This window comes from Macaca nemestrina, chromosome 4 (assembly GCF_043159975.1).
Source record: "Macaca nemestrina isolate mMacNem1 chromosome 4, mMacNem.hap1, whole genome shotgun sequence".
Taxonomy (NCBI): Eukaryota; Metazoa; Chordata; class Mammalia; order Primates; family Cercopithecidae; genus Macaca; species Macaca nemestrina.
The window spans coordinates 173,705,781-173,732,702 of NC_092128.1; positions in this window are offsets into that span (position 1 = coordinate 173,705,781).

Here is a 26,922-nt window from a genome sequence, read left to right on the forward strand (position 1 = left end):
TCTTACCAGTAACTGGGTCTACCTGATTACATTTCTCATATGAATCGCTTTACAGAGAGCATTATACAAAGAGATAAAACAATTAACAGAAGTTTAAAAAACACAATATGATCAGTTATATTCAATTCACTGATCTGTCATTTTAAATATAAACATAATATAATAAAATCTTGATCTATGGCAGTATGGATCCATTGTTAGCGTCTGGCCCTATATTCTTAAAATGTAGTGGATATTTAGACCAGTTAAAGTTAGTAAATGGGCTACTGTCCTAGATCTTTATGGATTTATTTCTTTTTTTGAGTGTCTGCTCTTAATCATTCTTCTGATCTCTTCAAAAACCCCATGTTCTGTATTTTAAATCTATTCATGTCAGTTCTCATTAAACTGGTCAATTCCTGGTATCATTTCTGACACACTAATGATAGAAATGCTCAGTTTCAAGCACTTTCTCAGTTTCCAGATGTCATTGATTCACAGGATTTCCATAGCTCTTTACATGGTGATTATTATTATCTCGGATTGCATGACTTTATGCAACGCCAAAATGTAAAGGTGATGATTCTGCTCAGAAAAGTTTTTCAAAATTGCCTACTGCATCTGCCTAGGAAAAGCTTTCTCCCCGCCCAGTGCTGTGCCACCAAGACTTTCCAAAGATCAGGATGGTGTATTCCTCAGAGGCGAAGCTACTTCCACGTAGAACTCATTCTCAGAAATACTTCCCTATCACTCAATTTTTCTCATCAGTTCCTTGCAACAACAACCACCACCAATCTTGTTATTACTTTCCTTGTCACGTACTTGAATATTCTCCACCCAGAGGAATTTTTTAATCCATTTATCTATGCACCATGTAAGCAATGATAAAACGTCCACATAAACTCTGACAGATCCTGTCATCTTGTAGACTCATGGGTACTTATCATTTTGCACAGCCCAATGTTGTTGGCAAGCTCAGTATTTTTATTGCAGAGGACTTAACAAAATAAATGCATATGAATCTGGCTTCAATGTGCCCTTATCTTAAAGTATTTCTGTTGAGTCTTAGGCTAAATCACTTTTTTAAGTTTCTGCTTCTTATGGAGAATATTCATTCCCAACATCTCAACTTACAAATGCTGAATTTTATATTCTCTTCATAGTTTTTCTGTACATTTTAAAAATGCAACATGCCTGCATTGTATTGTGTGAAGCTGGAATCATTACTTTTAGGGAACAGTAGCTCAACAAAAATAAAATCCAACACTCTCAGCTGAAGAACATTATAATACATCCTAGGATGACTGTTTCAGCTTGATGTCATGAGATGGTATTAAGAAGCAGTGTGAGCAGAACTGTATTTGAAATGTATCCTCATCTTTTGACTAATTTAAAGAAGTTACATCTGCTTTGAATATAAAGGAGTCAGCAGGCATAATTCCTGTGGTTAGCTGAGTTACCCATCCCTAGAAAGGAACATACTCAATTTATACATGAATCTGTAGATTCATATGTAGGCTATGGATTTTTCATTTTGAATTAGAGGTTAAATAAAAATGTATAAAACTCAATCTTTTTGTTTTTATGTGGAATCCCAATTTTGCCAGAAGGATTCCAATACCATCTTAACCTTTTATTATCCCTATATAGCAGAATTAACTATTGTTTTGACACAAATTAGTTTATGGAATTAGACATTAGAGACCTGGAATTTTCCATAGCCACCCTTCGTAGTATAGAAAACTCCCACATTTGGTAACGAAATTTGCACATTGATCCTCTCTCAAAAATCATCTTCATACTCCAAGACTATGCTGAAGCTATTATAAAAACTACTCTGGGCCGGGCGCGGTGGCTCAAGCCTGTAATCCCAGCACTTTGGGAGGCCAAGACGGGCGGATCACAAGGTCAGGAGACCGAGACCATCCTGGCTAACACGGTGAAACCCCGTCTCTACTAAAAAATACAAAAATCTAGCCGGGCGAGGTGGCGGGCGCCTGTGGTCCCAGCTACTCGGGAGGCTGAGGCAGGAGAATGGCGGGAACCCGGGAGGCGGAGCTTGCAGTGAGCTGAGATGGCGCCACTGCACTCCAGCCTGGGCGACAGAGTGAGACTCCATCTCCAAAAAAATAAATAAATAAAATAAAAATAAAAAATAAATAAATAAAAACTACTCTGGGGATCATGGTGGTGAGTGCTGTGACTTAGGATATGGGAGCTTAGAGTATGGGACTTCAGAGTCCAGGCCAAGTCAGTGAGTATGATTCCAATGAGTATGGCTGTTGTCACCCATTCTTCTGTGAGAAAACAAGTCCTGTGGCTTCTACTGAAAACTTTGATAGCTCAAAGCATTACCCTGAGATTAATCAGCTCGATTTCAAATGATGAGAAATCCTCTTCTTTTCACCCACCATTTATAGAACTGGCAATCACCTCTACATCGCTGAGTAACTCTCCACTGCTGGCCACAATTAACACGGGAGTTAGCCTACATCAGTCATACTGATCAGATTCCCTGGCATCTGAAATATTTGAACATTTGAATTGCAAATCTCAACATTTTAATTGCAACTCCTCTTGTCAATTTATTTTTAACTCTAACATCAAGTACTTTTTCTGCATTCCATGTCTCAGAATGCTTACATTTTCACTTTTTCAATAGAAATGCTTAATCTGCCCTAGGAAATATTGTTCTTATTTGTGTTTGTTCACTTCAGTAGGCTTTTGATGTCACAGGTACATTATTTGGAATTCAAACATAAATTTCTCTTCACTTGCAGCTGCAGGTAATTTATCCCCTAAGAATGGCTGAGTATATGTATGAAAAAAGTTGAGTCACCTAATATCTTGTAGCTTCTTATAAAAGAAGAGATGAAATTTGGCTTCTTGTTTACTTTTGCCTTTTTCATGAGAAAATGTATTTTCCTCTTATTCTTACATTCAAACACAGCAGATGCACAGGAGATTTTAAAAGCCAGAGATAGCAAACAGGAAGAACAGTCCTGCCTTAGTTTCCCAAGGCTGCGGTAACAAAGTACCACAAACTGGGTGGACTTAAGCAACAGAGATCTATTTTCTCACAGTTTTAGAAGCTAGAAATCCAGAATCATGTTGTTTAAATGGCCATGTTCTTCTGAAGACCCTAAGGGAGAATCTACCCCATCCCTTTTTCCTAGTTTCTGGTGTTGCCAGCAGAATCCTTTGCATTCCTTGGCTTGTAGACTCATTACTCCAATCTTGTCACCACTGTGACATGGCATTCTCCCTGTGTATCTCTGTGTCTCTTCTCTTCTTATAAGGACATCAGTCAGATTGAATTAGAGCCCACCTAGAGTATGACCTCATCTTAACTTGATTGCATCTTCAAAGGCCCTATTTTTCTAAATAAATCATATGCACAGTACCAGAGGTTAGAAACCCAAAGTACCTTTTTAGAGAACACAATTATAACTCACAATAACTCCCATGGTTACTGAGAGTTTCTCAAAATATTCAACCTCAGAATGAGCGAAAAGGGGAGATCTCCCCTCTTATATTTGCTTCTGAGAGAATTAGGGACCACTTGTACTTTTGACCAAGAATAAGTACAAACCTTAAGACATCAGGAAGAAGAAGCACACTATGTCTGTATTGGAAAATAACAGTGCTAAGGCATCAAAATCTACTGATAGGAACAATTAATAACTATAAGCCTATGAAGATCAAAAATACCAGTTTGACCAACTGCCTGAGACCAGAGAATTAGGAATCGGGCTGACCTTGCCTCAAGTCCGCTATTTCATTATCTGTAAAATTCTGGACAAATAGCTGATTTTGCTAAATTTGTATTTATTTATTGGTAAAGTAGTGATAATATGCCATCTTCACTGAGTTTTTGTGAAAAACAGTTTAGTACCTGTAAGGTGCTTAGTAGACTGGCTGGCACATAACAGTGCTCAATAAAGATCATATACATTTACGTTTATATTCCCACAAAGTAATAAGCTAAGGAGAATTCAATTATCTATTAATCAAAGTTCACAAAAAAATTTTTAAATGATCCAGGTGATACGATTTGACTGTGCCTCCACCCAAATCTCATTTTAAATTATAACTCTCATATCTCCCAAGTGTCATGGTAAAAACCCAGTGGGAGGTGATTGAATTATGGGGGCAGGTCTTCCCTGCACTCCTCTCATGACAAGTGAATGAGTCTCATGAAATCTGATGGTTTTACAAATGGGAGTTTCCCTGCACAAGCTCTCTTCCCTTGTCTGCTGCCATGTGAGACGTGCCTTTCACCTTCCACCACGACTGTGAGGCCTCCCAAGCCACGTGGAATTGTTAAGTCCAATTAAAACCTATTTTTCTGCCCAGTCTCAGGTATGTCTTTATCAGCAGTGTGAAAACAAACTAATAAAGTAAATTGGTATCAGTAGAGTAGGGTGCTACTAAAGATACCTGATAATGTGGAAGCGACTTTGGAACTGAGTAACAGGCAGGGGTTGCAACCATCAGGTGGGATCAGAAGACAGGTAAGTGCGGGAAAGTCAGAAACTTCCTAGAGACTTGTTGAATGGCTTTGACAAAGATGCTGATAGCGATATGGACAACAGCATCCAGGTTGAGGTGGTTTCAGATGGAGATAAGGAACTTGCTGGGAATTGGAGCAGAGGTGACCCTTCTTATGTTTTACAAAGAGACTGGCAGCATTTTGACTCTGCCCTAGAGATTTGTGGAACTTTGAACTTGAGGGAGATGATTTAGGGTAACTGTCAGAAGACATTTCTAAGCAGCAAAGCATTCAAGAAGTGACTTGGGTGCTCTTAAAGACATTCAGTTTTAAAAGGGAAGCAGAGCATAAAAGTTTGGAAAATTTGCAGCCTGACAATGAGATAAAAAAGAAAATCCCATTTTCTAAGGAGAAATTCAAGCCTGCTGCAGAAATTTGCATAAGTAACAACGAGCTGAATGTTAATCCCCAAGACAAGGGGAAAAACGTCTCCAGAGCATGTCAAAGACCTTCACAGCAGCTCCTCCCGTCACAGACCCAGAGGCCTATGAGGAAAAAGGTGATTTTCTGGGCCAAGCCAAGTGTCTCCGTGCTGTGTGCAACCTAGGAACTTGGTTCCCTGTGTCCAAGCCACTCCGGCCATGGCTGAAAGGCGTCAATGCAGAGCTCAGGTCATGACTTCACAGGGTGCAAGCCTCAAGGGTTGGCAGCTTCCAGGGGCTGTCAAGCCTACCAGTGCTTGGAAGTCAAGAAATGAGGTTTGGGAACCTATGCCTGGATTGCTGAGGATGTATGGAAATGCCTGGATGTGCAGGCAGAAGTTTGTCGCAGGGGCAAGGCACTCATGGAGAACCTCTGCTAGGGCAATATGAAAGGGAAATGTGGGGCCAGAGTCCCCACACAGAGTCCCTACTGGGGCACCACTGAAAGGAGCCATGAGAAGAGAGCCAATGTCCTCCAGACCCCAGAAAGGCAGATCCATTGACAGCTTGCACCATGTGCCTGGAGAAGCTGCAGACACTAAATGCCAGCCCATGGAAGCAGCCAGGAGGGAGTCTGCACCCTGTAAAGCCACAGGGGCAGAGCTGCCCAAGACCATGGGAACCCACCTCTTGCATCAGCATGACCTGGATGTGAGACATGGAGTCAATGGAGATCACTCTGGAGCTTCTAAGATTTAACTGCCTTGCTGGATTTTGGACTTGCATGGGGCCTGTAGCCCCTTTGTTTTAGCCAATTTCTCCCATTTGGTATGGCTATATTTACCCAATGCCTGTACCCCCATTGTGTCTAGGAATTAACTAACTTGCTTTTGATTTTACAGGCTCATAGGTGGAAGGGACTTGCCTTGTCTCAGATGAGATTGGAATGTGGACTTTTAAGTTAATGCTGAAATGAGTTAAGACTTTGGGGTACTGTTGGGTAAGGCATGATTGGCTTGGGAATGTGAAGACATGGAATTTTGGAGGGGCCAGGGGCAGAATCACAAGGTCTGGCTGTGTCCCCACCCAAATCTCAGCTTGAATTGTAACTCACACAATTCTCATGTGTCATGGGAGGAACCTGGTGGGAAGTGATTGAATTATGGATGCGGGTCTTTCCCATGTTGCTCCTGTGATAGTGAATGAGTCTCATGAGATCTGATGGTTTTAAAAACAGGAGTTTCCCTGCACAACTCTCTTCTCTTGCCTGGCACCATGTGAGATGTGCCTTTTACATTCCACCATGATTTTGAGGCCTCCCCAGTCACATGGAACTGTAAGTCCATTAAAATCTCTTTTTCTTTCCAGTCGCAGGTATGTCTTTTTCAACAGCATGAAAACAGACTAATACACCAGGAAAAATGTAATTCAAATTAGAATGTTTCTTATGTGTTTTCTTAAAATTTTCTGTTTTATCTAACTATACATATCCCTTTGCAGTATTCTTAAAAAAAGACCTATTTAATTCAAAAGTACAGTCCTATGAATGGATACTCAGTATTACTGAAATGAATGAATAAATTTTAACTGGTAATCAAAAAAGAATTATGAGTTGCACTTCATGATGATGATGATGACTATGATGAAATCAGAAATTTCCACATGGTCTAATGATTGTCATTGGATTACTGGCACAGCTAATATATATCATCTCAAGAAACCTGTACCCTGATTCCTTATTACAGTGTTCCACTCACTGTAATAGAGCTTCCCAGGAACAAGCTATTCAGTACATATGTGCACAACTGGACTTCTCATGCATCTACTTTCATGAGCCATTTAATCTGTCCTACTGTGCCACAGAGAGCTTAACACACATGAAACTGCTTGAGGGGGAAAAGGCACAATTTCTATGAGCATATCAAACTCCACCCAAACTGACACTGGCAGACCATAGCACACTACAGAAACAGATAGTATGGGCACCAGACCCAGAATAAGAATCTGTGATGTGTTTTAGAAAACAGGACACATAAGCTAACTCTTTGATGATGAGCAGGAGTTAGCCAACATATTAGTCTATTTTTATGCTGCTGATAAAAACATACCCAAGACTGGGAAATTTACAAAAGAGTTTTAATGGACTTACCATTAAACCATGAGCCAGTTCCTTGTGGCTGGGGAGGCCTCACTATCATGGCAGGAAGACAAGGAGAAACAATTCATGTCTTACATGTATGGCAGCAGGCAAAGAGACGGCTTGTGCAGGGAAACTCCCATTTTTAAAACAATCAGATCTCATAAGACTCATTCACTATCACAAGAACAGCACAGGAAAGACCCACACCTATAATTCAATCACCTCCCACCAGGTTCCTCCCATGACACCAGGGAATTGTGGGAGTTACAATTCAAGATGAGGTTTGGGTGGGGACACAGCCAGACCATATCATTTCACCCTGGACCCTCCCAAATCTCATTTACTCACATTTCAAAACCAATCATGCCTTCCCAACAGTCCCCCAGAGTCTTAACTCATTTCAGCATTAACGCAAAAGTCCACAGTCCAATGTCTTCTCTGAGACAAGTCAAACTCCTTCCACCTATGAGCCTGTAAAATCAAAAGTAAATTATTTACTTCCTACATACAATGGGGTATAGGCATTGGGTAAATACAGCCATTCTAAATGGGAGAAATGGCCAAAACAAAGGGGCTACATGCCCCACACAGGTCAAAAATCCAGAAGGACAATTAAATCTTAAAGCTCCAAAAATGATCTCCTTTGACTCCATGTCTCACATCCAGCTCATGCTGATGCAAGAGGTGGGTTTCCATGGTCTTGTGTAGCTCTGCCTTTGTGACTTTGCAGGGTATAGCCTCCCTCCTGGCTGCTTTCACAGGCTGGTGTTGAGTGTCGGCAGCTCTTCCAGGCTCATGGTGCAAGCTGTCATTGGATCTACCATTCTGGCATCTGGAGGACACTGGCCCTCTTCTTACAGCTCCACTTAGTGGTGCCCCATTAGGGACCCAGTGTGGGGGCTCTGATCCCACATTTCCCCTCTGCATTGCCCTAGCAGAGGTTTTCCATGAGAGCCCCGCCCCTGCAGCAAACTTATGCCTGGACATCCAGGTGTTTCTATACATCCTCTGAAATCTGGCAGAGGTTCCCAAACCTCAATTCTTGACTTCTGTGCACTGGCAGGCTCAACACCATCTGGAACCTGCCAAGGCTTCAGGCTTGCAACCTGTGAAGTCATGGCCCAAGCTCTGCATTGGCCCGTTTCAGCTATGGCTGGAGTGGCTGCAACACAGGGCACCAAGTCCATAGGCTGCACACATAGGGACCCTGGGCCCGGCCTACTAAACCACTTATTCCTCCTAGGCCTCCAGGCTTGTGGCGGAAGGGGCTGCCATAAAGACCTCTGACATGCCTTGGAGACATTTTTCCTATTGTATTGGGGATTAACATTTAGCTCCTAATTACTTATGTAAATTTCTGCAGCCAGTTGGAATTTCTTCTCAGAAAATGAAATTTTCTTTTCTCTCTCATTGTCAGGCTGCAAATTCCAAAGTTTTATGCCCTACTTTTCTTATAAAACTGAATACCTTTAACAGCACCCAAGTCACATCCTGAATGCTTTGCTCCTTAGAAATTTATCTGCCAGATATCCTAAATCATCTCTCTCAACTTCAAAGTTCCACAAATCTCTAGAGCAGGGGCAAAATGCCATCAATCTCTTTGATAAAACATAACAAGAGTCACCTTTGCTCCAGTTCCCAAAAAGTTTCTTCTCATTTCCATCTGAGACCATCTCAGCCTGGACCTTACTGTCCATATCACTATCAGCATTTTGGGCAAAGCCATTCAACAAGTCTCTAGGAAGTTCCCAACTTTCCCCCATTTTCCTGTCTTCTTCCGATCCCACCAAACTGTTCCAACCTGTTGCCCAGTTCCAAAGTCACTTCCACATTTTTGGGTATCTACAGCATCACACCACTCTCAGTACCAATTTACTGTATTAGTCTATTTTCACGCCACTGATAAAGACATAACTGAGACTGGGCAATTTACAAAAGAAAGAGGTTTAATGGACTTACAGCTCAGCTCCACATGGCTGGGGAGGCCTCATTATCATGGCAGAAGGGAATGAGGAGAAAGTCATGTCTTACATGGATGGCAGCAGAGGAAGAGAGAGCTTGTGCAGGGAATCTCCCATTCTTAAAACCCTCAGATCCTATGAGACTCATTCACTATCACAAGAACAATGCAGGAAAGACCTGCCCCCATAATTCAATCACTTCCCACTGGGTTTCTCCCACAACATGTGGGAATTGTGGGAGTTACAATTCAAGATGAGATTTTGGTGGCAGCACAGCCAGGCCCTATCAGCCATTTAGGGATGGTAAGGAATAGGGTATGGCAGCACAAAAAGCAGCAAAGATGACACCCAGAGGTAAGGGAATTTATACTGTTCCAGGAACTGTAATTCATGCAGTAAACTATTATATTAAATAAAAAATGATAAGGAAAAGTAAAATATAAAAATGGAAAATTAAAAACCAGATCAATCACATTTTTTGCAATACTAAAAATTTGCACTTCATTCTGACAGCTTTTTGAGACATTATTCTGAGTACAGAGTAGAGCATAGCTTACTGTGGCCAAAACTGAGGACGGGAGGCTAGTTAGGTTACTATGGCAGTTATCCATGCCAAAGAAGATTAGGATATGAACTCAGTGGAAGTGGAGATGAGAAAAGTAGATGGGTTTAAGAGGGATTAATTAAACAGAATACATAAGGTTTTGCAGAGTGGTAGATAAAGAAAGTAATCAAGTAATTATTTACTTGAATTGCCCAAGTTTGTGAATTAGGTATTTGGGTGAAAGATATTACCTTCTATTGAGAAAAGAAACACAGGAAGCAGGGCAATTTTTTAAAGAAGGTGTGTTAAATTGGGGGCACATTGATTGAGGCCATCTAGATGAAGAAGGAAGAAGAGGAGGAGGAGTGGGAATGGGAGATGAAACAAGAGGAGAAAGAGGAAGGAAGGAAGAAAGAAAAGAGGGAAGGAAGGAAGAAAGGAAGGAAGGAAAGAAGATAGGTCGGTTAAGGAAAGATACGGCTGAGATAAAGGTATTGATTTGAGAAACCTCAGTAGAATCAACATAGAGATATTACTTGATGCCGTGATCATGGATAAGGGATAAGATCATCCAGAGAGACTATGTAAAGTTATAGTTGAAGGCCAAGTACAAAAAAAAAAATAGGAAATAATGGCATTTAATGAGAAAAAGGGGAGAAAGAGAAGGGTCAGAGATAATCATATCAATGAATGAAATGGTGGATAGAACTTCCAAAAGGGATAACAGATTAGCAGAATGACCAAGAGAGTAAAAAATGTAAGACTGAGGGAGGAGCATCAATTAGATGTTGCCACAAAGATGTCATACTTAATATTTGGGGTGAGCAGTATCTGAAGACTAGCAGGTTGAAGAATAAATGAGATGAAAAGAGATTCAAACAGCCAGTGTGTTCTACTTTTCCACGAAAATTGAATAAAAAGGGAAAGAGATGTTACATTACATAGAGCAAGAAGTTGAGTCACATATTTTTGTTTTGATTTTTAGACAAAATTAAAATTTTGTTTAAAATTTGGGCTTAAAATTACAATGGGAAAAGTGAAAAAAAGACTGCGAAGTTATGAAGGAATGAAAGTTCCTATAATACAAAAGAGGTTGGGATCCAAAGCCTGGATAGAAGATAAAACAATTCTTATACTGGGACAGAAAGAAAGTAGGTGAGAAGGAAGGAACATCTAAATTCATAAGCCCAGTGCCTGGAAGCTAAATTAATTCCCTGTTACTAAGTTCTCCTCCCTTCCATACTCTAAGAATGAACTCTGTGGTATGTCAGGAATAGTTAGGTAGATGTAAGTCTCACGGAGATGGTAAAGGTTTGATTTTACCATGAATTTACCATTCATACCAAACGTTTGAATTTGCCATTCACAATCATGAATAGATTTCATGATTGTCTCGGTTATATGGGCTCCTTTTCAGTTCTATATGAAATTTATACCTTTTTTTTTCTAATTCTGGGAAGAGAGTCAATGATAGCATTTAATCTATCAATTATTTTGGGCATTATGTCATTATCACGATATTGATTCTTCCTATCCATGAGCATGGAATGTTTTTCCATTTGTTTGTGTCCTCTCTGATTTCCTTGAGCAGTGGCTTGTAGTTCTCCTTAAGAAGTCCTTTATATCCATTAAAAGCTGTATTCCTAGGTATTTTATTCTTTTTGCAGCAATTGTGAATGGGAGTTCATTCATGATTTGGCTCTCTGCTTGTCTATTGTTGGTGTATAGGAATGCCTGTGATTTTTGCAGATTGATTTTGTATCCTCAGATTTTGCTGAAGTTGCTTATCAGCTTAAGGAGATTTGAGGCTGAGATGATGGGGTTTTCTAAATATACAATCATGTCATCTGCAAACAGAGACAATTTGACTTCCTCTCTTCCTATTTGAATACCTTTTATTTCTTTCTGTTGCCTGATTGCCCTGGGCAAAACTTCCAATACTATGTTCAATAGGAGTGGTGAGAGAGGGCATCCTTGTCTTTTGCCGGTTTTCAAAGGGAATACTTCCAGCTTTTGCCCATTTGGTATGATATTGGCTATGGTTTGTCATAAATAGCTCTTATTATTTTGAGATATTTCCATCAACACCTCATTTATGGAGAGTTTTTAACATGAAGGTGTGTTGAATTTTATAGAAGGCCTTTTCTGCATCTATTCAGATAATCATGTGGTTTTTGTCATTGGTTCTGTTTATGTGATGGATCGTGTTTATTGATATGCATGTTGAACCAGCCTTGCATTCCAGGTGTGAAGCCAGCTTGATCATAATGGATAAGCTTTTTGATGTGCTGCTGGATTCTGTTTGCCAGCTTTGCCAGTATTTTATTGAGGATTTTTGCATCAATGTTCATCAGGGATATTGGCCTGAAGTTTTCTTTTTCGTTGTGTCTCTGTTGGTATAAGGATGATGCTGGCCTCATAAAATTGGCTAGGGAGGAGTCCCTCTTTTTCTATTGATTGGAACAGTTTCAGAAGGAATGATACCAGCTCCTCTTTGTACCTCTGGTAGAATTTGGCTGTGAATCCATCTGGTCCTGGGCTTTTTTTAGTTGGTAGGCTATTAATTACTGCCTCAATTTCAAAACTTGTTACTGGCCTATTCAGGGATTCGACTTCTTCCTGGTTTAGTCTTGGGAAGGTTGTATGTCTGGGAATTTATCCATTTCTTCTAGATTTTCTAATTTATTTGTGTAGATGTGTTTATAGTATTATCTGATAGTATTTTTTATTTCTGCAGGATCAGTGTTGATATCGCCTTCATCATTTTTTATTGTGTCCATTTGATTCTTCTCTCTTTTCTTCTTTATTAGTCTAGCTGGCAGTCTATTTATTTTGTTAGTCTTTTCACAAAACCAGATCCTGGGCTCATCGATTTTTTTCAAAGGGTTTTTCATGTCTCTATCTCCTTCAGTTCTGCTCTGATCTTAGTTATTTCTTGCCTTCTGCTAGCTTTTGAATTTGTTTGCTTTTGCTTCTCTAGTTCTTTTAATTGTGATGTTGGGGTGTCAATTTGAGATCCTTCCAGCTTTCTGATGTGGGCATTTAGTGCTGTAAATTTATCTCTTAATACAGAATAATCATTAGATCACAGGGTTAAAGACTATTTTATCATGTTCTCTCTGTAGATATCTGGAATTGAAACACAGAATCCAGGAAAAATATGGAAAAAAATCAGCTGGAGCTAGTCAGGATTTAAGCAACATAGTGGTAAGTGGTCATAAATTACCATGGAACTAAATCAAACAGACTTGGATTGAAATCCTCGCTCTATAATTTTCTCCCTGGTACTTTTTGTTCATGAATTACACTATTATATCCACCTCATAGACTTTGTGAAGTTTACATAAAACAATTTTTGCAAAGTGCTTGACAACTCACACCTGCTTGCTCCTTACCTGAATAAGTTCCCAGATGTATGAATGAGAAAGACAAAATGATTAGGATCTAAAATTTCTTACAAAGATATTGCATGCAGATAGCTCTTTTGTACTATTTTGGTCTAACAAAAAATTATTTTCAGAACGGATGGCATGAAAACTGACACACCTCCCATGTTAGGTTGAAGATGCTCGATAACGTCATCACCTGGTGATACATCCAGAAACAACCTGAATGATGACAGCTATTCTATTTTTGGGTTGTGGACTGAAAGGAAAATACTAACCACAGTCAGGGCTATCCTAATTCAGATAGTACATATTTGTATAAATAAGATGTGGGTAATCTGAAGCAATAAAACTTCATCAACCAGTGCAGTTCCTTTATGTGGCACAAAAACAGATCTCTGTGGGAATTTACAGGGTCCCATAAAATATAAAAGACTGTAAAGTTCTTGATGTGTGTTAATGAAACAAAAATGTCTGGTTTGCTTAGCTAGATAAGTTTATTAGGAAACTGATTTAGATTCACTCGCTCACAGATGTAACAAAAGATAAATGATATAACTAACACAACCAGGGGGTTATAAAAACCAACTTTACTTTTTGAGAGCAGGTTTTTCAGGCAGTCTGATTTCAAAGTATCTCAGGGTGGAAGATTATGGCTGTGGACTCTGCTCCTTAACTGCTAAGGTGAGGACGAGAGAAGGGGAAACTGTAAGAAATATTAAAGTATCAGTTACATTGCAGAAGTTTTATATCAGAGTACATCATGATCTGGAAATATAAAAAGATACATAACTAAGAAGGTAGGAAATGATTGCTTACCTTGTCAAGAAATATGGATGCCACTATAACTATACTTGGAGGCATAACCACAACTAGGTCACCAAAGGTTCCATGGTCATGTAATACCCAGGTGTCACAAAATCCGTAGACATTCCTATAGACAGAGCCATATGCACATAGACATTTCCTTCTGTGGCAGACAGACTTTTGAAATGACTCCCAAATGATCCCCACTTCCTGTTATTCACACTCTTGTGTAGTTCCCTTCCCTTAAGTATAGGATGAGCCTAGTGACTTGCTTCTAATGGATAGAAGACACAAAATGAGATGGGATGTCACTTTGAAGATTAGGTTTTTAAAGACTGACTTTCATCTTGCTGACACTCTCTTTGACTCTTTCCATGAGTTCTTTGATGGAGATGCCCACATGGCAAACAACCGTGGTTAGTTAGGAACCTAGGGTTCCAGTCCAACATCCTTCGAAGAACTTCTTCCCACAGCCATGTGAGTGAGCTTGGAAGAGGATTCTTCCCCAGTACAGCCTTCTTTTCGGACGATAGCCCAAGCCAATCGCTAGTGAAAGCCTTTCAAGAAACTCTGAAACACAGACCCTAGCTGAACCACGCCAGTATTCCTAACACCCAGACACAATGAGGTAACTCTGGGTGGTTTTAAGGCACTCCATTTTGAGGTGACTTGTTACACAGAAATAGGTAACTAATACACTTTGGTAATTACAACCCATGATGTCAGGATTAAAAAATTTAGTTGGACACCAAAGAAAAAGTTATTTGAGTTTAAATCCCATCTTCTTCAGAGATCATATATTTAATTTCAAAAGTGATTTTCATGCATGAACATTGCTTCACTCTGACTAGGTTGGAGTACTTTGTAAACTTTCACTGCCCTAGAATAAGAGTGAATAGCCCAGTTTCTGGAAAAAGGCACAGCTCAAACCCAGACCCACCACTTGTTAGATTCTTCTTTCTTCTTCAGTTGCTTCATCCGTACTACATGAATAATGATAGCCCCTATAGCAAGGTGTCCCAAACTCTGTTTTATACATATGAAGAGTTCAATAAGTGATTGCTAGTCTTGTTTTAAAACATCTAATTACCTTTAGTCACAAACACCACAAGTGTCTTGTCATTGCTAGAGAGTTTTCCAATCTATTTTCAGCTAGTTTGTGAAGCCTTTTTTTGATGAGCTCACTATAAAATGAGAGATGAGCACATCATTGCAGTCACTAGATTAATCTCCTGTGTTTAATATTCATGACCTTCAGTAGAACTCTCTGCAAGTTCAGCAACAGCAAACAGTGATTGAGGTCCTGCTCTGTGCAGAGAATCATTCCACATGCTCAGATAAATTAGTAGAACAGCCTGCCTTTTTAGAAGTATAACCAAAATAACTCGAATTTGTAAATGAAAGAAATTTCATTAACCTAGTATAGTGACTTTCAAAAAACTGGATGTTCCTTAGAAATACCTAGGGCATTTAAAATATGTACACACTAGTGGCAGGGCCCTACTCACAGACAATCTCATTCAATTTAAGATGGAACCTAAAATTAAATGCTTTTTAAAAGCTCTCTGGGAGATTATAATGCACAGGCAAAGTTGAAAATGACTGATTTAGCAAGAACCCTCTACTTAAAATATTAAGACTTACAGAAGCTTATTTCAGGTGATATGGTTAAGTTAGTGCTATAACTAACACTAAACGTTGTGCCTTCTGATACTGGAAAAATGGTGTTTAATTACCAAATAACATCTGCATTTCACTGCATTTATTTATATATTTAATCGTTCATAAAACAAATCTTTACTGATAATTTCTTCAATGCTGGAAATGGGCATACAATACTAAGCAACACAGAGTAACCCAGTGATTTTTTTCAAGATTAAAATTTTCTAGAGGAGATTGCAGTAAAAACTAAATTAAGAAAACAAACAATATCTATAAGTATATGACTGCAACCCTGAGAGTGTACTAAAGGCAGAGTATCAGATTCATTAGAATAGTAGGAGTCCTGATTTAAATTAGGAAGAAAAGAATCCTTTGGGAGAGTGATTTTTAATCTAGACATTATATGTAACTGGATTTTAGGATAGGGGCTGCTAAAAATTATACCTTAGAGGTAACTCTTTTCTCCCCTATCCCCCCACAAAAAAGATCAATCTCAGTTAAGGCTTGCAAAAATTTTCTTAAAAGATTATCTAATTGATAATGATAATAAGAACACAAATTGTTTCTTAAATACTTGACTAAGTGCTTTGTGTGCATTATTTTGTTTGGTCATCACAGTAATCCTGTTACTATAGATCTCTTCTTAAGAGCAGTTCTTTTCTAAAAACCTCAAACTAAATATGAATAGTGAAAAATTTCACCTTTTCTTCTTGGCATACTGTCCTCGCCAGCACATATATTTCAGTCATTAGAATGAGATGATGATTCACTAAATCCTCATCTTAAATAAACATCTTGAAAGGCATCCTATTTGAACAACCTCATTTTGCACATGACATTTGCAAGGAGCTAGGCAGCCCTGCACAGCCAGTGAGTTTAGAAACTTGCATGATTTCAACCACTCCCTTGATTGATCTTACAATCTAAGCTATGTAGCATCTGTGAAGCATATAAAATAGATGGCAGAGAATAGCAGGCAAATTGTGAGTGACATTATTATATAAACTCTAAATGATGAGTGAATACCAAGTGGTAAAGATGACAGCAAATCATATTTCTGGAAACTATGAAGGCAGAAGCAGGGACTCAGTTTAATAGCTAACAAATGCCCTCTTGAGAACCAACACACTTGGGCTGCAGAAAGCCAAAAAGGAGTCCATTAATAATTAGACTGAATGTTGATAAACTGGAACTGATTATTTAGTTAGTGATAGGGACAGAAGGCAGGGAAATACTGGGCAGAAGAGGGCAGTTCCCCAGCAAAGGCCCCACCCTCAAGCCTGGAAACCCACGGCATTAAATGGGAACGGGCATTCCTTTACTTGTGCCCAAATGTTGCCTTTTCTAAGACCACTCTGGCCTGCCACACCCGTATCCTCTCCCCATATAAACCCCAGCTCCACTGGCAGAGCAGCAGAACAGTGTGGCAGAGAAGGAGAGAAGAGAAGGAGTATCTCAACATCAAGATGAGTTCAGCTAGGGATGATCAGAAAGGAGATCAGTAGCAAGATGGATGAACACCAGGGAAAGATCATCTTCCCACTTCATCCCCTTTCCAGCTCCCCATCCATCCCACAGAGAACCACCTCCATTATTCAATAAAATCCCCACGTTCGCCTTCCTTCAAGTCCATGTGACCTGATTCTTCCTGGATGCCAGACAAGACCTGGGCACCAAGAGGGCAGGGTGTAAAAGGCTGTCATCCTGACTCTCCACCAAGCTGGTTAACACTTAGCCATCCATGGATGGCAAAGCTAAAAGCACATTGTAACACACCTAGACACTGCCATTGGACCACAGCCCAAAACCGCTCACCCCAGCTCACCTGTGTGCTTCCCCTCCCACAAGAAGTTTGAGTGCATGCAGGCTGAGTAAATGAGTCACACCCCTGTCGCAAGCCCCACAGAGGTATCAGGGAACTCTCCTGCCTCACTAGGGCTATTCAAAATCAACGTTTTTTTCTTATCAGTTTTATCAGTTTCACACATATACGGCTTATTTTCTTTAATTATAAAAGTTTTTCTCCACATCACAGGGGCTATGTCTAACACATTTGGTAGGTGAAAAAAAAATGCCCCAAATTGGGAACAAGGCTAGAGAGAAGCAAAAGGTGCCAATATTAACTTACATAAAGATAACCTAGAGTCATAAAATATTACCTAAGAAAAACATTTTTGCAAGTGTTTGGGGGCATCTATTCCGATAACTGCATGTGTTAGTGTTTTCTCAAATGTATTCAAAGCTTTGCCTAGCAAAACATATGTCTGTAGGTTTTAGTTAACAGATTATATTGCAGTGTATAAATACAAATCTATGGAAATATATGTAGAGGGTGAGGAAAGACTTCCCAAAAGAAGTGGGGTCTAAACTTTATTGGCAAAAGAATACAGGTACTTTGGGGGTGATGAGGAGTCAAAGACAGAAAAGAACGTAGAGGCTGAAAAAAAGTTAAGACGATTGTGAATAGACTAGTTTGGCTGTTGTGCAGTGCTAGAGAGATGTAAAAGCATGAAGATGTATCATGGCAAGAATAAAAAGCTAAGGTAGTATTGGAGACCTCCCAGGAATTTTATTAGGTGGATCACACGATGATTATTTCACTTTTAAATAACATTAATTTGACAATGTTCATGGGAGAAATTAAAGAGAGGAAAGATTGAACCTAAAGAGACCCATTGGGAGACTTGTGTAGTTACATTATGATAAGTCACAGAGACGTAGAGGAAACTACTGGAATATTGAATTTAGGTGCCCGTCATCCTCTATTTATCTGAGACTCTGTAAGTATGAAAGTTCCAGAAGATGTCCAGTGTTTTTGTATGTTCATATTCACCTGGAAAGGAGAATTTGGTAATGAACAGAAAGTTATATTTCATATGGGTAAACTATCTGGTGCAAAACAGATTTTTTGTAACAGCAAATACAACTGTAGGGGAAAACTAAAGTTGTCAGATAAGTATTGACTAACAAAAAAATACAATGATTAAAAAATGCATTTGCTATATATTCCTCTTTTTGGAGCTCAGTATAAAATATTGATTTGGTTGGCAGTTTTTAACCCACCTTAGTTTATAATACTGTCCTGCAACTTCCCTCCAAATTATGAGATCCATTAAATGGAGCCATCATTCTGGCATCCTGGGATATTTGTTCAAGAACCACAGGACACTAAGGGGTTCAACTATAAAGCATGTAGTTCAGAGCAAGTCAGCTCATTTTATGCAAGGCACAGAGATTTCCCGTAGAAGGCTTCAACATCCCCAGGCCACTTTGTCCTGTAAGAGACCCAAGCTATACTTTGGATAGTTTAATCAATTAAAAAGTAAAGGAGCTGCCCACAGGCCAGTGTTCTGCAGTCACCTCTCAAGTATGATATGACAAGGTCTTTAAAGAATGTGTTGTAATTCTTCCCTTTTTGGTCTTCAATGAAAAGTGTCTCATTTTAAAAACCTGAGGCTCTATACTCAAAACTATATGAGATCAAAAAGTTTGAAATTCCCTGATACTCTCTGTTTACCAATGATAAAACTTTGATTACCCATGTTTTATCTTTTTTTTTTTTTTTTTTTTTTTTTTTTTTTTTTTTTGAGACAGAGTCTCACTCTGTCGCCCAGGCTGGAGTGCAGTGGCCGGATCTCAGCTCACTGCAAGCAAGCTCCGCCTCCCGGGTTTACGCCATTCTCCTGCCTCAGCCTCCCGAGTAGCTGGGACTACAGGCGCCCACCACCGCACCCGGCTTAGATAGCACCTGAGTGGTAGGTAGATCATCATGTTATTAACACCATGAGCATGGTTTTACCTGTTAGGGATTGAAACAGATTCAAAAGCTTCCCTTTGTTCGTGTTCTCAATTTCTTCCAAGAGCTTTATTTTATACAGGGAAATAAATATCATATTATTTTTTTCTGGAATTAGGAATATAGGGGCAAAATAATGTTTATCAGAAAAAAAGAACATGCTGGAATAAGAAATGGGAAGTTAAATGAGCCACCAACTCTTGGTTCCCCTGTACCGTTTTCTTGATATATCTATTCAAGGCCACTTGGGAAAATTTTCCTACTGAAACAATCCATAGTAGTGCATCCTGTACCCAAAATGTTGCTCTACTTAAAGTAAGAAGGAGAAGGATGAGCAGTTTTCCAACCAACCTTACCTAAAAATAGGTCAGGTCCAAGTGGAGACTTGCAAATATAAAAAGATGTAAAAATTCAATTTTCTATTAAATAACAAAAATGAAATATCCCTTAAAAAATGCTTGAAATGCTAAACCAAAATTTAGTTTTGTCCAAGATTATCACTGACACTCAAGTCCAGAATTCATGGATTTTGTCACACACTTTGAGAATATAAATCAGTCAAGAAGGGAGAAGAGAGGGGCAATACTAGAGATATTTCCTGGAGATTTCTATTGACATGCTGTGAATTCTCACTTCTAAATCTCAGGGAGGGATTTCTTTCTCCTTTATTTCAAACTTGGTGAGGGGTCCCTCCACTGCATGACTGGGAAAGATTAAGTACTCTGCTGCAGGTGAGGAGATAGAGAGCTGGTCCTGATTGGTACTTGACAAAAGCAAAGGCAACCAGGGGCAAGTGGGAGGTGGATGCACTTCTAGAATTTGGTGAGAAAAGGATGTGTGTTCTACGTAAACAAGATAAAGTCCACATGGGAGGAAAAGCCTTTCTAGGGTCATCTGTTTGGGAATGGGAAGACACAGAAGGACCCCACCCACAAGAAGTTAGAGATCAATTTCAGATTCCTCCCTATGGAAGAAAACATGAGTCATCACCATGAAAGAAATATTTTTACCTGAGTCAAGAAATGTCAAGAGAATATTCCCCAATAATGGCCATGTCCAATGAACCCATGAATTTTCTGCTAGGAAATGGGAAGACCACAAAGTAAGCAGTGGTTTGAAGATGGTAAAATTCAGGCAGGCCCTTTCCGAAGCTCTTACCACTTTTGATCAATAACTAGTCCTTAACATTTAGCCACTGATTTTTAAGACACTTTGCGATACACTATTATCTTTTCCAGATGATAAATTTTATCTGACAGTTTTCATCTAGAGACAAAGGAAATTTACACATACTGAATACATGTTAAAGAAACAGCAAAAGAAAAAAATGAAGTTACATTTTTATATTGCCATGAGTTTTTTGTTTTTTAGTATCTTGGTTGAGGATGTAGATTTCTACATAGACCCAAGTTCTAGACTAAAAGTAGAATATTTGAGCTAAATATTTCAAAAAAGTAAAAGGAAACATGCTCCAATGTGATTGGTAGCTGTCCATATATTACTTACAAAACTTTTACTTACAAAATGTCATTTATTTTTTAAATCTAGAAAGTTTTCTTTATTTGAGAGAATGCATAGCTCCCAGGAATGTTCATGGAGTCCTAAGGAAGGAAAGAGAAGTCACTGCAGTAGATTGCAAAATGTTTCCAATTCAACTCTCATCCTTGAATTCATGTCCCTTCTGATGTAATTTTTTAGTATCCCCCAACTCTAAGGACTCAACCATCTAATTTTCTTTGTTCAGTAAATTGAGACAGAGGAGTAGTATGCAAGTTCTGACCCAAAGAATCATGTGGGAAAAGCTCCTTGATATTGGCCTTAGCAATATATATATTTTTTGATATCACAACAAAAGCTCAGATGACAAAAGTTAAAATTAACAAACAGTAATACATCTAACTAAAAAGTTTCTGTGTAGCAAAAAAAAAAAAGAAAAAAAGAAAAAGAAAAGGCAGCCCATTGATTGGGAGAAAATATTTGCAAACAATACATCTGATTGGGGTTAATATTCAAAAGATAAGAAATCCACATAACCCAATAGCCAAAAATACAACCCTATTTTTAAAATGGCAAAGAACTTGAATAGACATTTCTTCAAATAAGACAGAAAAGTTGCCAATAGGTATATGAAAAGCACTCAGCATCACTAGTTACTTGGTAAATGCAAACCAAAACTACAAAATGTCACCCCACACTTGTTAGACTGGCTGTTATCAAAAATACCAGAAATAAGTGCTGGAAAGGGTAGACGTAAAGAAAAGTCCAAGTGATCTCATTGTACACTATTGGTAAGAATGTAAATTGGCTCAGCCATTATGTAATGCAATGTGGAGATTCCACCCAAAAGTAAAAATAATCTACTATACAACCCAGCAATCCCTATTCTGCATATAGATGCAAAAGAAATGAAATTAGCACCTCAGAGATATCTGCACTCCCATGCCCATTGCAGCATAATTCACAGCAGCCAAAATATGGAAACAACCTTAGTACCAGTTGACGAATGAATGGATAAAGCAACTGGGAGATGTATAGATACATACATACAGATATATAGATACATACAGATACATAGATACATATAGATATATAATTAAATAATATGTGAGGAAATATAGTAAATATTATTCAGCCTTAAAAAAGAAGGCAATCCTGCCATTTATGACAACATGGATGAGCCTGGACATTATGCTAAGTGAAAAAAGACACAAAAGGAATCATGCTCCACGATCTCACTTATGTGTGAAATCTAAATATATATAAACATATAACTTATATATATTTATATATCGTATATAAAAATTATATATATCTTTGATATATACTTATATAAAAATCCTGTTGTATACCTTAAATATATGTCTTTTAAAAACAAAAACATCTAGGAACCTTAGTGCATGCATAAGTCTGTTTTTCACCTTTCAACAGCAGAGTGACTATCACATTAAATATATGATGCCTTAGAAGCATCTCTAAAAGAAAATAAATTTTGGTAATCTTTCTCAAATCCTAGTAGTCTCTTGTTAATGTGTCTACAGATATTTACAGTAAAAAAAAGAAATTGTACAAATAGCCATGAAAACAAAAGCAATTAACAGCCCATAGATTAATAAGGAAACAAACAGAAGGATAAAAAAGCAAGATAGAAGGAATGTTAAAATGCAAATGAAATATGTCATTAATTTCTCAAATTTAAAAAATTGGGCTGTGCAGAGAAAAATTTGTGTGTATGTGTGTGTGTACATGTATGTGCATGTGTGCGTGTACAGAAAGGGAGGAGAGACATATAATACAATAATATGTTTATACATTTGTAGATGTGTATGTAGATGTAAGAAAGTAAAATAAATTATTGTATACATACATTCTTAAATGGTAATTATGTATTTATCAACCAACTAGTGAGTGTTCTTATTCCATTTGGACTGCTATAACAAAACATCATAAACGATAGGTTTTTTTTTTTTTAATTTACTTATTATTATTACACTTTAAGCTGTAGGGTACATGTGCATAATGTGCAGGTTTGTTACATATGTATACTTGTGCCATGTTGCTGTGCTGCAACCATCAACTCGTCATTTATATCAGGTATAACTCCCAATGCAACCCCTCTCCCCTCCCCACTCCCCATGATAGGCCCCGGTGTGTGATGTTCCCCTTCCTGAGTCCAAGTGATCTCATTGTTCAGTTCCCACCTATGAGTGAGAACATGCAGTGTTTGGTTTTCTGGTCTTGTGATAGTTTGCTAAGAATGATGGTTTCCAGCTGCATCCATGTCCCTACAAAGGACACAAACTCATCCTTTTTTATGGCTGCATAGTATTCCATGGTGTATATCTGCCACATTTTCTTAATCCAATCTGTCACTGATGGACATTTGGGTTGATTCCAAGTCTTTGCTATTGTGAATAGTGCTGCAATAAACATATGTGTGCATGTGTCTTTATAGCAGCATAATTTATAATCCTTTGGGTATATACCCAGTAATGGGATGGCTGGGTCATATGGTACATCTAGTTCTAGATCCTTGAGGAATCGCCATACTGTTTTCCATATGGTTGAACTAGTTTACAATCCCACCAACAGTGTAAAAGTGTTCCTATTTCTCCACATCCTCTCCAGCACCTGTTGTTTCCTGACTTTTTAATGATCGCCATTCTAACTGGTGTGAGATGGTATCTCATTGTGGTTTTGATTTGCATTTCTCTGATGGCCAGTGATGATGAGCATTTTTTCATGTGTCTGTTGGATGTATGAATGTCTTCTTTTGAGAAATGTCTGTTCATATCCTTTGCCCACTTTTTGATGGGGTTGTTTGTTTTTTTCTTGTAAATTTGTTTGAGTTCTTTGTAGATTCTGGATATTAGCCCTTTGTCAGATGAGTAGATTGCAAAAATTTTCTCCCATTCTCTAGGTTGCCTGTTCACTCTGATGGTAGTTTCTTTTGCTGTGCAGAAGCTCTTTAGTTTAATTAGATCCCATTTGTCAATTTTGGCTTTTGCTGCTGTTGCTTTTGGTGTTTTAGACATGAAGTCTTTGCCCATGCCTATGTCCTGAATGGTACTACCTAGGTTTTCCTCTAGGATTTTTATGGTATTAGGTCTAACATTTAAGTCTCTAATCCATCTTGAATTAATTTTCATATAAGGAGTAAGGAAAGGATCCAGTTTCAGCTTTCTACTTATGGCTAGCCAATTTTCCCAGCACCATTTATTAAATAGGGAATCCTTTCCCCATTTCTTGTTTCTCTCAGGTTTGTCAAAGATCAGATGGCTGTAGATGTGTGGTATTATTTCTGAGGACTCTGTTCTGTTCCATTGGTCTATATCTCTGTTTTGGTACCAGCACCATGCTGTTTTGGTTACTGTAGCCTTGTAGTATAGTTTGAAGTCAGGTAGCGTGATGCCTCCAGCTTTGTTCTTTTGACTTAGGATTGTCTTGGAGATGCAGGCTTTTTTTGGTTCCATATGAACTTTAAAGCAGTTTTTTCCAATTCTGTGAAGAAACTCATTGGTAGCTTGATGGGGATGGCATTGAATCTATAAATTACCTTGGGCAGTATGGCCATTTTCACGATATTGATTCTTCCTATCCATGAGCATGGTATGTTCTTCCATTTGTTTGTGTCCTCTTTTATTTCACTGAGCAGTGGTTTGTAGTTCTCCTTGAAGAGATCCTTTACATCCCTTGTAAGTTGGATTCCTAGGTATTTTATTCTCTTTGAAGCAATTGTGAATGGAAGTTCATTCATGATTTGGCTCTCTGTTTGTCTGTTACTGGTGTATAAGAATGCTTGTGATTTTTGCACATTAATTTTGTATCCTGAGACTTTGCTGAAGTTGCTTATCAGCTTAAGGAGATTTTGGGCTGAGACAATGGGGTTTTCTAAATATACAATCATGTCATCTGCAAAGAGGGACAATTTGACTTCTTCTTTTCCTAACTGAATACTCTTGATTTCTTTCTCTTGCCTAAATGCCCTAGCCAGAACTTCCAACACTATGTTGAATAGGAGTGGTGAGAGAGGGCATCCCTGTCTTGTGCCAGTTTTCAAAGGGAATGTTTCCAGTTTTTGCACATTCAGTATGATATTGGCTGTGGGTTTGTCATAAATAGCTCTTATTATTTTGAGGTATGTTCCATCAATACCGAATTTATTGAGCGTTTTTAGCATGAAGTGCTGTTGAATTTTGTCAAAAGCCTTTTCTGCATCTATTGAGATAATCATGTGGTTCTTGTCTTTGGTTCTGTTTAGATGCTGGATTATGTTTATTGATTTGCGAATGTTGAACCAGCCTTGCATCCCAGGGATGAAGCCCACTTGATCATGGTGGATAAGCTTTTTGATGTGTTGCTGAATCCGGTTTGCCAGTATTTTATTGAGGATTTTTGCATCGATGTTCATCAGGGATATTGGTCTAAAATTCTCTTTTTTTGTTGTGTCTCTGCCAGGCTTTGGTATCAGGATGATGTTGGCCTCATAAAATGAGTTAGGGAGGATTCCCTCTTTTTCTATTGATTGGAATAGTTTCAGAAGGAATGGTACCAACTCCTCCTTGTACCTCTGGTAGAATTCAGCTGTGAATCCATCTGGTCCTGGACTTTTTTTGGTTGGTAGGCTATTAATTATTGCCTCAATTGCAGAGCCTGCTATTGGTCTATTCAGGGATTCAACTTCTTCCTGGTTTAGTCTTGGAAGAGTGTAAGTGTCCAGGAAATTATCCATTTCTTCTAGATTTTCCAGTTTATTTGCGTAGAGGTGTTTATAGTATTCTCTGATGGTAGTTTGTATTTCTGTGGGGTCGGTGGTGATATCCCCTTTATCATTTTTAATTGCGTCGATTTGATTCTTCTCTCTTTTCTTCTTTATTAGTCTTGCTAGGGGCCTGTCAATTTTGTTGATCTTTTCAAAAAACCAACTCCTGGATTCATTGATTTTTTGGAGGGTTTTTTGTGTCTCTATCTCCTTCAGTTCTGCTCTGATCTTAGTTATTTCTTGCCTTCTGCTAGCTTTCGAATGTGTTTGCTCTTGCTTCTCTAGTTCTTTTAATTGCGATGTTAGAGTGTCAATTTTAGATCTTTCCTGCTTTCTCTTGTGGGCATTTAGTGCTATAAATTTCCCTCTACACACTGCTTTAAATGTGTCCCAGAGATTCTGGTATGTTGTATCTTTGTTCTCATTAGTTTCAAAGAACTTCTTTATTTCTGCCTTCATTTCGTTAAGTACCCAACAGTCATTCAGGAGCAGGTTGTTCAGTTTCCATGTAGTTGAGCGGTTTTGATTGAGTTTCTTAGTCCTGAGTTCTAGTTTGATTGCACTGTGGTCTGAGAGACAGTTTGTTATAATTTCTGTTCTTGTACATTTGCTGAGGAGTGCTTTACGTCCAATTACGTGGTCAATTTTGGAGTAAGTACGATGTGGTGCTGAGAAGAATGTATATTCTGTTGATTTGGGGTGGAGAGTTCTATAGATGTCTATTAGGTCTGCTTGCTGCAGAGATGAGTTCAATTCCTGGATATCCTTGTTAACTTTCTGTCTCGTTGATCTGTCTAATGTTGACAGTGGAGTGTTGAAGTCTCCCATTATTACTGTATGGGAGTCTAAGTCTCTTTGTAAGTCTCTAACGACTTGCTTTATGAATCTGGGTGCTCCTGTATTGGGTGCATATATATTTAGGATAGTTAGCTCTTCCTGTTGAATTGATCCTTTACCATTATGTAATGGCCTTGTCTCTTTTGATCTTTGATGGTTTAAAGTCTGTTTTATCAGAGACTAGTATTCCAACCCCCGCTTTTTTTTGTTCTCCATTTGCTTGGTAAATCTTCCTCCATCCCTTTATTTTGAGCCTATGTATGTCTCTGCGTGTGAGATGGGTCTCCTGAATACAGCAGACTGATGGGTCTTGACTCTTTATCCAGTTTGCCAGTCTGTGTCTTTTAATTGGAGCATTTAGTCCATTTACATTTAAGGTTAAGATTGTTATGTGTGAACTTGATCCTGCCATTATGATATTAACTGGTTATTTTGCTCGTTAGTTGATACAGTTTCTTCCTAGCCTCGATGGTCTTTACATTTTGGCATGTTTTTGCAATGGCTGGTACCGGTTGTTCCTTTCCATATTTAGTGCTTCCTTCAGGGTCTCTTGTAAGGCAGGCCTAGTGGTGACAAAATCTCTAAGCATTTGCTTATCTGTAAAGGATTTTATTTCTCCTTCACTTTTGAAACTTAG